The sequence below is a fragment of the Chrysochloris asiatica genome, unplaced genomic scaffold (genome assembly GCF_000296735.1).
Source record: "Chrysochloris asiatica unplaced genomic scaffold, ChrAsi1.0 scaffold00295, whole genome shotgun sequence".
Lineage (NCBI taxonomy): Eukaryota > Metazoa > Chordata > Mammalia > Afrosoricida > Chrysochloridae > Chrysochloris > Chrysochloris asiatica.
The window spans coordinates 834,661-852,225 of NW_006408813.1; the positions used below are offsets into that span (position 1 = coordinate 834,661).

The window sequence follows — 17,565 nt, forward strand, 5'->3', positions numbered from 1 at the left end:
AAAAAAAAAAAAAGAAAGAACCCAAATCAAAAACTTAAGCCAACATCTCCAACTGTTAGAAAAAGAACAGCAATGTAAGCTTACTGCCACAAAAATAAAAGAAATAATACAGGCTAGAGCAGAAAAAAATGAAATTGAAAATTGTAATACAACAGAATTCAAAAGACAAGAAGTTTGTTGTTTTTTAGGGATTAATAAACCTCACAAACCACTGTTAAAATTAACAAAAGAAAAGATACAAATCACATGAATAAGAAATTATATGGGTGATGCCATAACAGAACCAATGGAAATGAAAAAGATAACAGTAAAATACTATGAAGAATTGTTCTCCAACAAATTTGAAAACCTAGAAGAAATTGAAAATTTTCTAGAAACACAAGAGTTACCTAAATTAACACAGATTGAAATAGAGAACATGAACAGCCCTATAGCAAGAAAAGAAATTGATCAAGTCATTAGAAAACCCCCAATCGAAAAAAGTTCATGCCCAAATGTCTTTCCTGGTAAATTCTATGAAACATTCAGAAAAGAGTTCACATCAATTCTCCTCAAACTATTCCATAATGTGAAGAAAAATGGAAAACTCCCAAATTGATTTTATGAAGCAGCAATAACTGTGATATCAAAACCAGGCAAAACATCACTAAGAAAGAAAATTATAGACCAATATCCCTCATGAACATAGATGCACAAATTCTCAACAAAATCCTAGGCAACATAATCCAACAACATACCAAAAAAATCATACATCATGACCAAATGGGATTCATACTAGGTATGCAAGGATGGCTCAATTTAGTAAAAACAATCAATGTAATCCACCATATAAATAAAACAAAGAAAAAAAAATTACCTGAGCAAATCAATTGATAAAGAAGAGGCATTTGACAAAAGCCAACACTCATTCTTAATTAAAAAAAAAAAACCCTCAACAAAATAGAAATGGAAGAGAAGTCCCTTAACATAATTAAGGGCATGTATACAAAACCAACAGCTAACATCATTCTCAACTGTGAGAAATTGAAGCCATTCCTCTTGCAAACAGGAACCAGACAAGGATGCCCTTTATAACCACTCCTATTCAGTATCTCAGTATTGTGTTGGGAGTCTTAGCTAAAGGTATAAGGCAAGAAAAGGATATTAAAGTGACAAAAAAGAAGTAAAACTCTCTCAATTTGCAGATGATATGATCCTATATATAGAAAATCCCAAAGACTCAGCAAGAAAATCATTGTAACTCATTAAAAGATTCAGCAAAGTGGCAGGGTACAAAATCAACATACAAAAATAAATTGGATTCCTCTATACTAATAAAGACAACTCTGAAAAGGAAATTAGGAAAATGATACAATTTATAATAGCCACCCAAAAGATGAAATATTTAGGAATGAGTCTAACCACAGAAACAAAAGACTTACACAAAGAAAACTATAAAACACTACTACAAGAAACCAAAATATACCTACAGATATGAAGGAATATTCCCTGCTCATGGACTTAATATTGTGAGAATGTTAACACAACCCAAAGCAATCTATAGATGTAATGTTATTCCAATCTAGATTCCAACATCATTCTTTAAAGAGATGGAAAAACTAATCAGTTACTGTATAAGAAAAGGAAAGAGACCCCAGATAAGCAAAGCAGTATTTAAACAATAACAAAATAGGAGGACTTTCACTTTTTGATCTCAAAACTACAGCCACAGCAGTCAAAACAGCCTGGTAATGGTATAACAAAAGACACATAGATCAGTGGAATAGACTTAAGAACTCAGAAGTAAATCCATCCACCTACGGTCAGCTGACCTTTGACAAAGGGCCAAAATGCATTAAATGAGGAAGACCATTCTCTTCAACAAGTGGTACTGGTAAAATTAGAAATCCACATGCAGAAAAATGAAATCAGATCCATATTTCATACCATATACAAAAATGAACTCAACATGGATGAAAGAATTAAATGTAAAAGCTAGAACTATAAAGATCATCAATGAGAAAAGAGAAATAAACTTAGCGACTCTGATACATGGCATAACTGAAAACACACAAAAAGAAACAATTGGAGACTTATGGTAAGATGGTGGACAAGACAAACACACTACATAGACCCTCTACAAGAAATACATGAGAGACAAAATAAAACAGACATAGGTGAAAATTCTGGCACCCTGAACTTCAGAAGAAAATTGGAGAGGTGGATGGAGTGCTTGCTGGGAGGAGAGGACAAACAGCACGAGAGGGAGACTGACTAGGGAACATCTAGCCAGATGTGGCTGGACCATCTTGTGGTGGACAATCAGAGGGAGACAGAAAAGGTGTGATTTCTTCTTTCCCCCCATGCTCCCCTGGTGACCAGAAATGTGGTCCCACCCTCATCCCACCCTCATTCACCCCAGCCCAGACCCTGCTCACTGGGAGTTCATTGTGGGAGCCACACCAGCATGAGTAGCGGGCCAGCTGCATCACTTTGCTGTGCTATTTTAGTGCCTGGATTCAGGTGAGTCAGGTTGCAGACCAGTAGTTAGTCACCCTACCCCCAGCTTCACTGTGGTCCTAGCAGACACTGAAACCAGCTTCATCAAGGGCCCCCATGAAGAACTTCTAGATTGAGTGTCCTGAATATAGATAACATTGAGGCCAATAGGAACTCCATCTAGGGCCAGGAACTGCTGTTACATCCCTTACACAACCACCTCATGAACTCCCTGAATTGCAGAAGTTCCCTAGAGATTATTCTCCTCTGAGTCTAATAACTACACTGTTGGTCATTTGTTTGAGCCAGTTTAGCTCACATGAAGAAACAAGAGGGAATGGCTCAAAGAAATGACCAAGATACAGAGCCAGAAAACACTTCTGAGGAAAAAAAGGTAATGGAAATTACTGAAAAGAAATTCAAAAGAATGATAATTAGATACCTTCAAAGGATCAATAGAAAGATCAAGGAAAGCAAGAAGAACACAATAAAAATTTTAGAAAAATTCAAGAAAACACTACAAGAGCAAACAGACAAAATAAATGCAAATTTTGAAACAATACAAAACCTGTAATTAGAAATCCAGAAGATTAATACTAAGATCTCAGAAATGAACAATACATTGAAAGTGCAAAGGAGTAGATGTGAAGCAATGGAAGTCTGAATTAGTTAGTTGGAAGATAAATTTCTCAATACTAGTATGCTACAAGAGCAATTAGAAAAAAGAATGAAAAATCTGAAGAAAGCCTAAGAGTTTTGTGGAGCACCAAGAAGAGAAACAACTTATAAGTGATAATTCCAGAACAGAAAGAGACAAGCATAGAGGAAATTGTCAGAGTTGTTGGAAGAAAACTTCCCTAACATCATGAAATATGAGATGATAAACCTGAACAAACCTCAAACAGTATAGATTCCAAAAGAAAATCAGCAAGACATACCATAATCAATCTTTTCAAAATCAAAGACAAGGAAAGAATCCTGTGAGCAACTCAGAAAAATGAAAAGTTACCTACAAAGGAGAGCCAGTAACACTAATCTCTGATTTTTCAACAGAAACCATGAGTAAAGAAGACAATTGAATGACATGTACAAACCTCTGGAAAAAAGAAAAAAGATTTTCAACCAAGATTCATATACCTAGCAAAGCTGTCCCTCAAATACGATGGCAAAATTAGGACATTTCCAGATGAACAGATCAAGTTTATAAAAAATATTAAAGGATGTTATTTGGACTGAGAACCAGCAACAGCAGACAACAACCTGAGACTGCCATATATGATAACACCATCCAGAAATCAATCCAAATAGACAAGTAAAACAAACCTACAAAACTGAAAATAAGGAACTGGAGATATCAGTGTATAAAGAAGTCAACTACAATTAAAAAAAGAGAGAATAGTGTAGATACAGAACTTTCAAATGAAAAGGAAGTCAAGAAGATTTCATGTAAAACAGACTGTTTTAAGCAGGGAAAAATAAATCGATTACAGGGTAACCTGAAAGGAAAATAATACTCCTGCACTGCAAAACAAAAAGAGAAAAAAAATCAGGGAGATTTAGTAAACATTAACACAGCAGAAATGAAAATGACAAGAAAACCCATAAACTAAATGAACTAAGTATAGAAAATTATGTGGAATAAAGAATCCAGAAGCACCACAAAAAGACAAAGAAAAATAACAACTATCAATTCATGCATATTTATAATTACACTGAATGTAATTGGATTAAATGTTCCAGTCAGGATATATAAAGAACAGAATGGATAGGAAAATAGGATCCTTAAATATGCTGTCTACAAGACCTATCAGGAGGATGAGGGCAGTCTGGATGGCCATCATCAGTGGAACGATTAGTTGAATTTGGTACACACAATGGAGTACTGTAGGGTGTTGGGAAATGGTGATAATTCTGTAGGGCATCTCCTGGAATGGTTGAGCCTGGGGGACATGGACATTGTATGGGATCAACATTGTAGAAGGTTATGGAGGTGTTTTCTTGATAGAGGAGGCAGTCTGTAGTGGTTGCAGGGAGAAAGGGGAGATGGGATGTAGGGAGGACATATGCTAACATGGGTGACAAGCAGACAATGTGAAGGGGGAGAGAGGTTAGCAGACGAAAGATGAAGATGAAAGGTAGCAGGAGACACATGGAAGAATGCAGTAGTTAGAGTGAATAGTGGTAAATGCTGTTAGTTGGTACATGGAGGGGATTGCAACCATGTAATTACGCAAAGTATATGATTTGTTGAATGTAAAACTGATAATCTGCTCTGTAAACCTTCACAATAAAAACTTAAAAAAAAAAAAGGAATATGCATGTGAGAGAGGGTGAATTCTTGAATACTGCTACTATTAGCCAGATATGAAAGTCATTTGTACAGAACTCTGCCTTCTGTTTTCCCCTTCTTCATCATACGAAGTAAAATGTTAGTCTTATTTACACACTTTTCAAGATAGAATTTTATGGGAGAAATAATATTATCACCTCAGTATGCTTAACCTGACTTTTAGCTATAGACTTTTTTTTTTTTTTTACCATACAAAACTAAAGGAACCATAGGGATCAAGCCTCAGAAACTAAAGGAACCATAGGGATCAAGCCTCAGAAACTTACCATAGGGATCAAGCCTCAGAAACTAAAGGAACCATAGGGATCAAGCCACAGGTGAGGTACTCTGGGGGCTGGGTGATTTTTAGTGAGTTCTTAAGAAACATTAACTCTTGCATACTAGTAATAATTACAGAAAACTAAAAGTAACCACATATATCTGAACATTCATGAATCAAAACTGTGAGTTCTGAGGCCTTATCCAAACCCAATCATCAAAACTAGTTAATTTTTTTCCTCCAGTTAATTATCTCTTGATCTTTGAATATACTAAAAATCGTTTGTTGTTTTTGGTTGGTTGGTTGGGGTTTTTCTTTGTCATTTTTGTTCATTTCTTGGGGAGAATTTTTTTAAAAGCTACAACTATATTAAGTATAGTAATTCTACATTTTTTCCTCCTCTTTTTCTTTCCTAAATAATTCTAAGCAGGGTAATCAGTGAACAAAATGTTGAAAATTGTTCTAAAGAAGGTAATTTTCATTGGTGTTTGCATTCACTCCAGAGCAAAATGGAAATGGTATATGAGTTTTTGAATAGCTGTTACTTTTATTTTGTTAAAATGATTTTCCAAGAAAAAAAAGAATATGCATAAAAAGAAGAAAAATAGATGACTGGGACCTCCTAAAAATTATGTGAATCAAAGGATTTCAACAAAAGAGTAAAAAGAACTCACAAGCTGGGAAAACATGTTTGGTAACAACATATCAGACAAAGGACTGCTCTCCAAAAATTTTAAAACACTTCAATTCCTCAACAAGAAGAATATAAATATCCTGAGCCCCACCCAGAACCTTCTGAGTTGGGACATTCCCACTTGAAAAGACATGCAGACCAAGCCAAAACTGCTGTGAGAACAGAAGATTCTTAGTGAAAGAAAGATCTGCAGAAAAAAAAAAAAAAGAAAGAAAGAAAAAGTGGACTGTTTGGTTGTTTGAATGTCAATCAACCTGTTTGCTTTAAAAGCATCCAGGCAAGGAAAGGCAGCCCATCAGGGAAACCTAATGAGAACCCGTCAACAGTCTAGTATGCTCGCTGGTGATCACCCTGATCTTCTTGTATGTGGAAGTAGGGGAAATGCAGCAATGAAGACATGGGCTGAATGTGGCCATGTTCCATTGACACCAGTTGACCTTGGGATGAGACAGAGAAGAGGAAGGGCTGGCTGGTCTGAAATTTAGGAAGATGTGTGAACTCTTAAGCCCATGGACACTGAAGCCCATGGGCCCTGGGGGCTAGGGCTGAGAGTGAAGTGATCAGATGGTCTGAAGTACATGAAGGTGTATGTGAACTCCCAAACTTGCAGTTTATGCTCATTTGACCTAGCTTGGATGACTAGTTGACTAAACCTTGACCAAATGAAGATAAAAATATTTAATACTATGAGAAATTGTAAATTGCTACAACTGATGAACTGTACTTTTGCTTATGGATGCAATTGCTAAAAATTCCAACCAGAATGAAAGGATTCTTTATATATCAAGGAACAAGCTTGCTTCCTCAGTGTACTGGGTTTATATGAACAGGTAATTTAGACATAAAAAATGGGAGAAGGTATAAAGGAATGAAGTTTCTGGCTTACAAATTTTCATGAGTATGCTTAGTTTTAGAATGAGGATGTCAGGTATTCAGGTCACTGAATAGTTTCCTTCTTTTCCAGATGGATCTGATGAAAGGGTGTGGGGGATGATGGTAATAGGATTTTACTATTCAGTTTTCAGTACTTGTTAGGAGGATTAATTGTGATTGTCACATCTGTAATTGTAGAAGATATGCAACTAAAAGAGGGAAGTATTTAATCTTTCATTCAGATGAACCCAGGACCATAAAGAAGAAAGAGCACAAGTGGAGTGTGAGATTCCTACCTAGAAAAGCTATAGCAGCAGAGACAGTGGCAGAGGTAGTGGCATGGATTGACAAAGCAGCTGCGAGCTCTAGACCCATGGATAGAGTAATCTGTATGCCTGTGGGCAGGAGCCTGGCTTGCAGAATGTGCCCTTTGAACATTTAAATAAATACATATTTTTTGCTATGAATGTGTACATCAAATATTTTTGCTTTGTTCATTTGTGAAATATAAGATGCAAATGGGGAGCCACAGAGAAGAAGTGGGATAATTGTTGTTGCCGGAAGGTTTTAATCACTGAGAGGAAACAAAGTGTATGACTTTTTAGTATAAAGCTGATGATCTTGTCTGCAACCCTTCATTCAATTGGCAATAAAAATTAAAAAAAAAAAAAAAAAGAAGAAGAAGAAGGCAAATAATTCAATTAAATAATGGGCAGGCGACATAAACACACTTCAAAAAAGAAGACATTCAGGAGATCAACAGACATATGAAGATATGTTCATGATCATTAAACACTGTTGTTGTTATGTGTCCTCAAGTTGGTTCCAACCCATTGTTGTTGTTAGGTGCCATCAAGTTGGTACTGACTTGCAGTGACTCTATGCACAACAGAATAAACACTGCCTGGTCCTGGACCAACCTCACAATCATTGCTACACCTTAAGCCATTGCTGCTGCCACTGTGCCAATCCATTTAGTTAGGGATTTTCCTCTTTTTATCTGACCCTCCACTTTACCAAACATGATATCCTTCCCTAGGGACTGGTCCCTCTTGATAAAAAGTCCAAAGTCTGGCCAACCTGACTCCCAAGGAGCATTCTGGCTGCAATTCTTCCAACGCAGATCTGTTTGCTCTTTTGATAGTCCGTGGTACTTTCAATATTCTCCTCCAACACCATAACTCAAATGCATCAATTCTTCTAAGGTCTTTCTGTCCAAATTCACATGCATATGAGGTTATTGAAAATACTATGGTCAGGTGCACATTAGTCCTCAAAGTGATTTAGTTCTTAAAGTCGTCAACACTTTAATGAGGTTTTGTGCAGCAGATTTGCCTAATGCAATACATTCTTTGATTTCTTGGCTGCTGCTTCCATGAGTGTTGATGGTTGATTCAAGCAAAATGAAGTCTTTGACAACTTCAATCTTTTCTCCATTTATATGGATGCTGTCTATTGGTCCATTGGTAAGAATTTTCATTTTCTTTACATTGAGATGCAATTCATACCGAAGGCTGTGGTCTTTGATCTTCACCAATAAGTATTTTGAGTCCTCTTGGCTGTCAGCTAGCAAGATTGTATCATCTGCATATTGCAGGTTGTTAATGAGTCTTCATCAAATTCTGATGCCACGTTTCTTCATAAAATTCAGCTTCTCGGATTATTTGTTCAGCATACAGATTGAATAAGTATGGTGAAAGAATATCACCCTGGCGCACACCTTTCCTAATTTTAAACCATTCAGTGTTCTCTTGTTCTCTTCCAACAACTGCCTCTTGGTCTATGTACAGGATCCACATGAGCACAATTACATGTTCCAGAATACTCATTCTTCATAATGCTGTCCTTAACTTGTCAAGATCCACTTAATCAAAAGCCTTTGCATAGTAAAGCACAGGTAAACATCTTTCTGGTATTCTCCGCTTTCAACCAAGATCATCTAACATCAACAATGATATCCCTCATTCCACATCCTATTCTGAATCCCATTTGAACCGCTGGATGTTCTCTGTCAATGTATGATTGCAGCGGGTTTTGTATTATCTTTAGTAAAACTTTACTTGCATGGGATATCAATGATGTTGTCCAATGATTTCCGCATTCTGTTGGGTCACCTCTCTTTGAAACTGATCTCTTTCAGTCAATTGGCCAGGTAGTTGTCTTCCAAATTTGTTGGCATATATGAATTCGTGCCTCCAGTGCTGCATCAGTTTGCTGCAATATTTCAATTTGTATTCCATCTATTCCCTGTGCCTTGTTCTTTGTCAATGCCTTCAATGAACCTTGGATTTGTTCCTTCAGAATCACTGATTCTTTTTTTTTTTCCTTAGTTCAATTTTTGTCAGATTTATTTTTGTAATATTAAAACATCACACTTTAGCTGGGCAAGATTTAGAGGTTTATTATGAGTCTAGGCAAGACTAAAAGTTCAAAGCAAATTCAATTTTGCTTAAGGGGACATTGTAAAGTAATAAATTCTTGTTTATCACATGCCTCATATGATCCATTTCAAACCATAGAGAATTACATCTTCATGTGTCATTGTTACAAGAGACAATAAACAAATTCGAACAGCTAAACATCTTAAAAATGCACCAGGCTTCTGACGTCTCAAACAAAACTTGAATTTTCTGTACATACTCCCGTCAAATGAAGTTATTTCCTGTACACCACTCCTCTTCTTGCAAACCAATCTTCTATTTCCTTTCATTTGACCTAGATCGGCTACGAGACCTAGAGAAGGATCGGGATGGCTTATGATTTCTCTCCCGAGACAGTGATTTCTCTCTTCTCCTGTCTCTAGAAAGGGACCTGCTCCGGCTGCGAGAGAAGCTTCTCCTTGGAGATCTGCGACAAGGTGGAGGACTTCTTCTACAATAATCATCCTGAGGGCGATGTCCCCAAGAGGGAGGTGGACCACGATTCCGGCTTCTTTTTTCACCATTTGACAATTCCACTCTTAAACGGCAGCCACACAATGTTCTTCCATCTAGCTCTCGAACAGCATCAGCTGCATCCCGAGGATCTTCAAATTCAACAAAAGCAAAGCCGGGAGGGTTTCTAGCAACCCACACACTTCGGAGGGGGCCATAATATCCCGTTCCAATTCAGTCTTGTTGCCATTGTTTCCAAGATTGCCTACATAAACCTTGCAGTCTAAAGGACAGGAATCACGATGCATTTCGAAATATCACGTTAGAAACGCAGAGGCTTAAAACCACACACTCGAATGGATCTTCTCGTTCGCCTCCGACCGGCCACAGAAGAAGCTTAGGCTTACCCGACGTTCACGAAATGGCGGCCAGAATCACTGATTCTTGATTATATGCTACCTCTTGAAATGGTTGGATATCGACCATTTCTTTTTGGTACAGTGACTCTGTCTATTCCTTCCATCTTTTTTTGATGCTTTCTGCATCATTTAATATTTTGCCCATTGTTGTTGTTGTTATGTGCCATCGAGTCAGTACCAATTCATAGCGACCCTATGCACAACAGAATAAAACACTACCTGATCCTGGGCCAACCTCACACTTGTCACTACATTTGGGCCCATTGATGCTGCCTGCCACTGTGGCAATTTATCTCGCTGGGGGTCTTCCTCTTTTTCTCCAATCCTCCACTTTACCAAGCATGGTATAATTCTTCAGTGACTGGTCCTTCCTGACAATATGTCCTAAGTATGAAAGACAAAGTCTGGCCATCCTGACTTCCAAGGAGCACTCTGACAGTATTTCTTCCAACACAGATTGGTTTATTCTTTCGGCAGTCCATGGTACTTTCAATATTATCTTCCAACAAAACTCAAATGCATCAATTCTTCTACGGTCTTCCTTATTCACGGTCCAACTTTCACACGTATGAGGTTATTGAGAATACCATGGCTTGCGTCAGGAGAACTTCGTCCTTAAACTGACGTTTTTGTTCTTCGACACTTTAAAGAGGACTTGTGCAGCAGATTTGTCCAATGTAATGCATCATTTGATTTCTTGACTGCTGCTTCCATGAGTACTGATGGTTGATCCAAGCAAAATAAAGTCCTTGACAATTTCAATCTTTTCTCCATTGATAAATACTACAAGTCGAGGGCTTGAATTTTTTCTTTAATTCCCTCAGTTTGAAAAATGCTGAGTGTTTTCTTCCATTCCGACTCTGTTGTTGTTGTTGTTGTTGTTGTTAAGTGCTGTCAAGTCGATTCCAATCCATAGTGACCCTGTATAGGGTTTCCCAAGGAGCAGCTGATGAGCTTGAACTGCTGACCTTGCAGTTCAAACTGACTTTGCAGTCCAGTACATTATCCTGCAGCACCACATCAAGACTCTATTAGCCATTGTTGTTGTTAAGTGCTGTTGAGTCGATTCTGACCCATAGTGATCCTGTATAGGGTTTCCAAGGAGCTTGAACCACTGATCTTTCAGCCAAACAACTTTGCAGTCTGACGCATTAGCCCACAGCACCACACCAGAGAGATGCGAATCAAAACAAAATGAGATATCTTGTTACTGTTAAATGTAGTCGAGTCAGTTCCGACTCATAGCAGCCCTGTATAGGGTTTCTGAGGAACAACTTGTGGGTTTGAACTGACTACCTTGTAGTTAGAAATCTAGTGCTGATCCTACATCACCACACCAGGAGTCCATTATCTTGCTCCAGTATTAATTGTTGTTGTTGTGAGGTGCTTATGCACAACAGAACAAAACACTGCCCGGTCCTTGCCAATCTCACAAGCATTGCTATGGTTGAGCCTATTGTTGCTGCCAATGTGTCAATTCAGGTCTTCCTCTTCTTCGCTGACCCTCCACTTTACCAAACATCTCCAGGGACTGATTCCTCCTGATAATATGTGTGAAGTATGAAAGATGAAGTCTGGCTATCCTGGCTTCTCACGAGAATTCTGCCTATACTCCTTCCAACACAGATATATTTGTTCTTTTGGTGGTCCATGGTACTTTCAATATTTATCTTCAATACCATAACCCAAATGCATCAATTCTTTTAAGGTTTTCCTCATTCATTGTCCAACTTTTACATGCATATGAGATTACTGAAATTACCATGGCTTAGGTCAGGCATACCTTTGTCCCAAACTGACATCTTTGCTCTTGAACATTTTAAAGAGGTCTTGTAAAGCAGATTTGCCTAATGCAATACATCATTTGATTTCTTGACTGCTGCTTCCATGAGCATTAATAGTTGATCTGAGCAAAATGAAGTCTTTGACAGCATTAATAGCAACATTAAAAAAAACATAAAACAACAAAACCTGGTAAGGCTATGGAGAGACTGGGACCCTCCTACACTGCTGGTGGGACTGTAAAATGGCATAGTGCTTTCTCAAAAAATTGGAAAGAGAAATACTGTATGACCCAGTAATCCTTCTTCTTGGTATATACCCTCAAGAAATAAAAGCCATGATGTGTGTAGATTTATCTACTTGTTCTATCATTTATTGAGAGAGGACTATTTAAGTCTCCAACTACGATTGTAGATTCATCTATTTCTCCCTTCAGTTCTATTAATTATTTGCTTCATAAATTTTGAAATTGTGTTACTTTTTTTTTTACTTTATAGTGAATTGATTCTTTTATTGTCTTGTAATGTTATTCTTCATCCCTGATAATTTTCCTTGCTCTGAAAACTCCATTCAGTTGATGAGCTTGAACCGCCAACCTTGCAGTTCAAATGTCTTTGCAGTCTGGTGCATTAACCCACAGAACCATGCTTAATAATTGAAGGCTGTTAGTTTTGCAATTTATGGGGAAAATTTGTTTTTCTGGGATGCATTTCAAACAGAAATGCTATGTTATTTGTCATGTATTTATCAAGCAAGAATGTCACTTATATATTATGTGCTTTTCAACTTTAGCCCAAAAGTTCTCTAACATGTCTTTAAACACCAACATAATGCATATATACGCAAGCACATACATGTATACAATGCTACTAAAAATATGAAATTGCATTAAATGCTAAATCATTCTGAATACAAATTATGCCACCACAAGGATTCGTGCTTACATTTAGTACATTTCAAAGTATGAATTTTCCTGATCAGTACTTGTTGCTGAAGAAATTGCACCTGTTTATTATCATAAATGGGGAAGAGCTACCTCCTCAAAGTACAGTTGACCGTGATGACATTAATGGAGTAAAGCCTTCAGGGACTTAATTTGTTGGTGAGGCACAACTCAAAATTAAGAAAAACAGCTATAAGCATTCACTAATAATTAGAAGAAAGAATGTACAAATTACGAATCTATGAAAATTGTAAAAAAAAAAATGCAATGGAATGCATAAACATCAATATTAGTGAGCTGAAATGTACTGGTAATGGCCATTTGGAATATGACAATCACATGGTTTACTATGTTGGGAATTAAAAATTGAAGAGAAATGGCACTGCATTCATCATCAAAAAGCATATATCAAGATCTGTCATAAAGTACAATGCTGTCTGTGACAGAATAATATCCATACACCTACAAGGAATACTAGTTAATACCATATATATTTGTATTTATGCACCATCCACTAAAGCCATTGATGAAGAAATTGAAGAACTCTATGAATTTCTTCAGTTTGAAATTGATCAAACATGCAATCAAGATGTGCTAATTATTGGCAATTGGAATGCAAAGGTTGGAAAACAAAAAGAAAGGATCAGTGGTTGTAAAATATGGCCTTGGTGATAGAAACGATGCTGAAAGTTGCACGATACAATTTTTCAAGAGCAATGATTTATTAAATGTAAATACCTTTTTTTAAACAACATAAAAGATGACTATACACATGGACCTCACCAGATGGCATAAACAGAAATCAAATTGACTACATCTGTAGAAAGAGACAGTAGAAATGCTCAATATCATCAGTTAAAACAAGGCCAGGTGCACACTATGTAACAGGTCATCAATTGCTCATATGCAAGTTCAGGCTAAAGCTGAAGAAAATTAAAACAAGTTCATGAAAGCCAAAATAAGACCTTGAACAAATCCCACCTGAATTCAGAGATAGTCTCAAGAACAGATTTGATGCATTAGACACTAAAGACCAAAGACCAGAATGGTTATGGAATGTCACCAAAACCATCATACAAGAAGAAGCAAAGGGTAATCAAGAAGACAAACAAGAAGTACAAGACCAAGACGGATGTTAGAAGAGAATCAGAAACTTGCTCTCCAGCATACAGATGCTAAAGCAAATGGAAGAATTGAGGAGAAAAAAGAGCTAAACAGAAAATTTCAAAGACCATCTCAAAAAGACAAAGTCAAATATTATAATGAAGTGTGTAAAGACCTGGAGTTAGAAAACCAAAAGGAAAAACACACTTAGCATTTCTCAAGCTGAGGAAATGAATAAAAAACTCAAGCCTCGACTTTCAATATTCAAGGATTGTATGAGAAAAGTATTGAATGATGCAGAAAGCAACAAAAGAAGATGGAAGAAATACATACTGCCACTGTACCAAAAATAAATGATGATGTTCAACCATTTAAGAGGCAGCATATGATCAAGAGCCAATGATCCTGAAGGAAGAAGTCCAAGGAACATTGAACAACACACTGGGAATTGATGGAATACAAATTGAAATCTTTCAACAAACTGATGCAGCACAAGAGGCACTCTACCTGGCCAACTGACTAGAAGAGATGCATATTTGTGCCCATTCTAAGGAGATGTGACCCAACGGAATACAGAAATTGGACAATATCATTAATATCAAATGCAAATAAAATTTTGCTAAAGATAATACAAAAATGGTTGCAAACCATACATTGACATAGAACTTCCATAGGCTCAATCAGGATTCAGAAGAGAATATGGAACAAAGGATACCATTGCTGGCGTTCGATGGATCTTAGCTGAAAGCAGAGAATACTACACAAAGGCTTTTGATTGTGTGGATCATGACAAGCTATGGACAACGTTGTGGAGAATGACTATTCTGGAACACTTAATTGTGCTCATGAGGAATCTGTACATAATCAAAGAGGCCTTTGTTCGAACAGAACAAGGGAACATTGAATGCTTTAAAATTAGGAAAGGTGTGTGTCAGGGTTGTATACTTTCACCATACTAATTCAATCTGTATGCTAAGCAAATAGTTGGATTATATGAATAAGCAAAAAGTTGGATTATATGAATAAGAGCAAGGCATCAGCCCATTCTGATTACATGTTCTTTTTCATATAATTCAGCTTCTCAGATTATTTGTTTAACATGCAGGTTGAATAACTATGGTGAATGGGTGAAATTATGACACTTATTTTCTGATTTAAAATCATGCAGTATGCCCTAGTTCTGTTTTAATGATTGCCTCTTGGTCTATGTACAGGTTCCTCATGAGCACAATTAAGCATTCTGGAATTCCCATTCTTCTCAGTGTTAAGATCCACACAGCTGCATACCTTTGCATAGTCAATAAAGCACAAGTAAACATCATAAAAAAAAAAAAAAGAGCAAGGCATCAGGATTGGAGGAAGACTCATTAACAACCTGCAATATGCAGATGACATAACCTTGCTTGCTGAAAGCAAAGAGGACTTAGAATACTTACCGATGAAGACCAAAGACCACAGACTTCTGTATGGGTTTCATCTCAATGTAAAGAAAGAAAAATTCTCATCACTGGACCAAAAAACAGAATCCGTATAAACTGTGAAAAGATTGAAGTTGTCAAAGACTTCATTTTGCTCTGATCAATTATCAACACTCATGGAAGCAGCAGTCAAGAAATTAAATGATGTATTTGCATTAGGCAAATCTGCTGCACAAGACCTCTTTAAAGTATTGAAGAGCAGAGATGTCAGTTTGAGGACTAAAGTGCGCCTGACCCAAGTCATGGTATTTTCAATAGCTTCATATGCCTGCAAAAGTTGGACAGTGAATAAGAAAGATCATAGAAGAATTGATGTGTTTGAGTTATGGTGTTGGAGGAGAATATTGAAAGTGCCATGGACTGCCAAAAGAACCAACAGATCTGTGTTGAAAGAAGTGCAGCCAGAGTGCTCCTTGGAGGCCAGGAAGGCCAGACTTTGTCTCTCATAATTCAAACTTATTATCAGGAGAGACTATTCCCTAAAGAAAGATATCATGTTTGGTAAGGTGGAGGGTCAGAGAAAAAGAGGAAGACCCCCAACAAGCTGGATTGGCACAGTGGTGGCAGCAATGGGTTCAGGCATAGCAGCAATTGTGAGGCAGAAACAGGCAGTGTTTCGTTCTGTGACAACAACAATAATCATGATTACAGTAAATGTATTTAATCGTATTTGGAATTTACTCATGTATAGTGTTATCTTTTTATTTTGAGAGAACAGGCTTTTTAAGGCGGCAAAAAGTGCAAAGTGATTTATACAAGAAATATAGGCAATATGTTCTCTATGCTTCTGGGATAAGATTTAGTAATAGTAATAATAAAGACTTGCATTTAAATGTTGTTATTGCTAAGTGCTAGTTAGTGTATTCCTACTCGTAGAGACCCTGTATAGGGTTTCTGAGGAGTGGTTGGTGTGTTTGAACTGCCCACCTGGCAGTTAGCAGTCCAGTGGTCACTTGACAATGCTACTGTTCTTTATCATTTCCAAAGAATTTCCACATAGTCTTTTTTATTTTATTTTTAATGGTTTATTGTGAATTATGTGATAATATACATGGTTACAATTCCCTCCATGCATCATCAACCAACAAGCCTGACGCCTGGTCATCAGCACACAGTCCCTCTCCCTCTCTGTGTCTAAAGGCCCCAGCCCCTCCATCACTCCACGTCATCATCTCTGCGTCCATCTCTGGCACCACTGCTTCTCTGGGTAGGGTCCCGCTCTCCACTCGTCTCCCTTGATGGTCCCAGGGACCTCTGCTCCTAGACTGCAAAGTCAATTACTCCCCTCCTTTTGCTATAAAACATCTACCTGTACATTTCCAAACCTCACAGTCAGTCCTGATAACAATTATTCACTATTGTATCCCAAGAGACCTATCTGCATCTCCTTTCATCAACCCCGTCAGACAAATAGAATACTACTCAGTGGAGATTCTACCTTCCTCCACGTCCTCTGGATCTAGGTTCCCTCTTAAAAACTTGTAAGCCATCACTTCTTGCTTTTGTAGCCTCCACATTTTGGATAACCAATGTCCAAGTTGCCCCATCCCAGTCTACCCTGGGTATGAAGAGGGTGGGAATGATTCTTGCTATACAAATATGTTCCCTCCTTTGAGCTACTGCATACATAGGTGTAGGCCAAGTTCATCAAATTATATCAGATTACTCTGTTTTTCCTCTTCTTTCTTCTTCTAGTTGAGCTCTGATCGTCCAGTTATTGGAGCCAGGTCAAGTGAGTATTACCTGGAAGTGTGGGTGTTCTTATGCATATGCCCTCTCTTCTTATCAGCTGGAGGCTTCACTCTCCACTCAAGTCCTCTGTGGCTATGTCACTGAATCTGGGCCCAAGAGTCCCCAGGTCTTGCCACACTGCTGTCCAACCAGGTCTCCACCCAGGTTCACAGGAGTCTGTTGAACATTATAGGGCTTACCTGGCGGCTTCATTGCTGTTCTTCCCTCACTTCCGCTTATCAGTGATGAATGTGGTCACCAATCAGAGCGCATGTCTGCTCATGTATTCCCATTCAGTCTAAGTGTTGGACCGGGGTTTGCCCTGAGGGGACCTGACCATTTGCCTTGTTGTCTCCTGAGTGAGCAACTTGCTTGTTCTTGTAGTAATCAGTCAGACTGCCTATATCATTTTGCGTTTTTCCTGTCTTACTTTCAAGAAGTATATTCTGGCTTCCAAAAAAGATGGCAGATCGGGTGGAAGTGCAGTGACGAGCTCTGCCGGGAACAACACAGAATACAGGACCAAGAAGGCTCAGGGGATGGTCCCAGTACTCTGAACCACATATAAAGGAATATTTAGA

At 37.8% G+C, this 17,565-nt stretch overlaps 1 pseudogene across 1 annotated transcript; it reads right to left on the bottom strand.

The window, feature by feature from the left end:
- Window positions 1-8,985: 8,985 nt before the first annotated feature.
- LOC102825831 lies at window positions 8,986-9,903 on the bottom strand (annotated as a pseudogene). The gene has a single exon (XR_438793.1). The product of XR_438793.1 is annotated as a serine/arginine-rich splicing factor 3-like (transcript).
- Window positions 9,904-17,565: the final 7,662 nt, after the last annotated feature.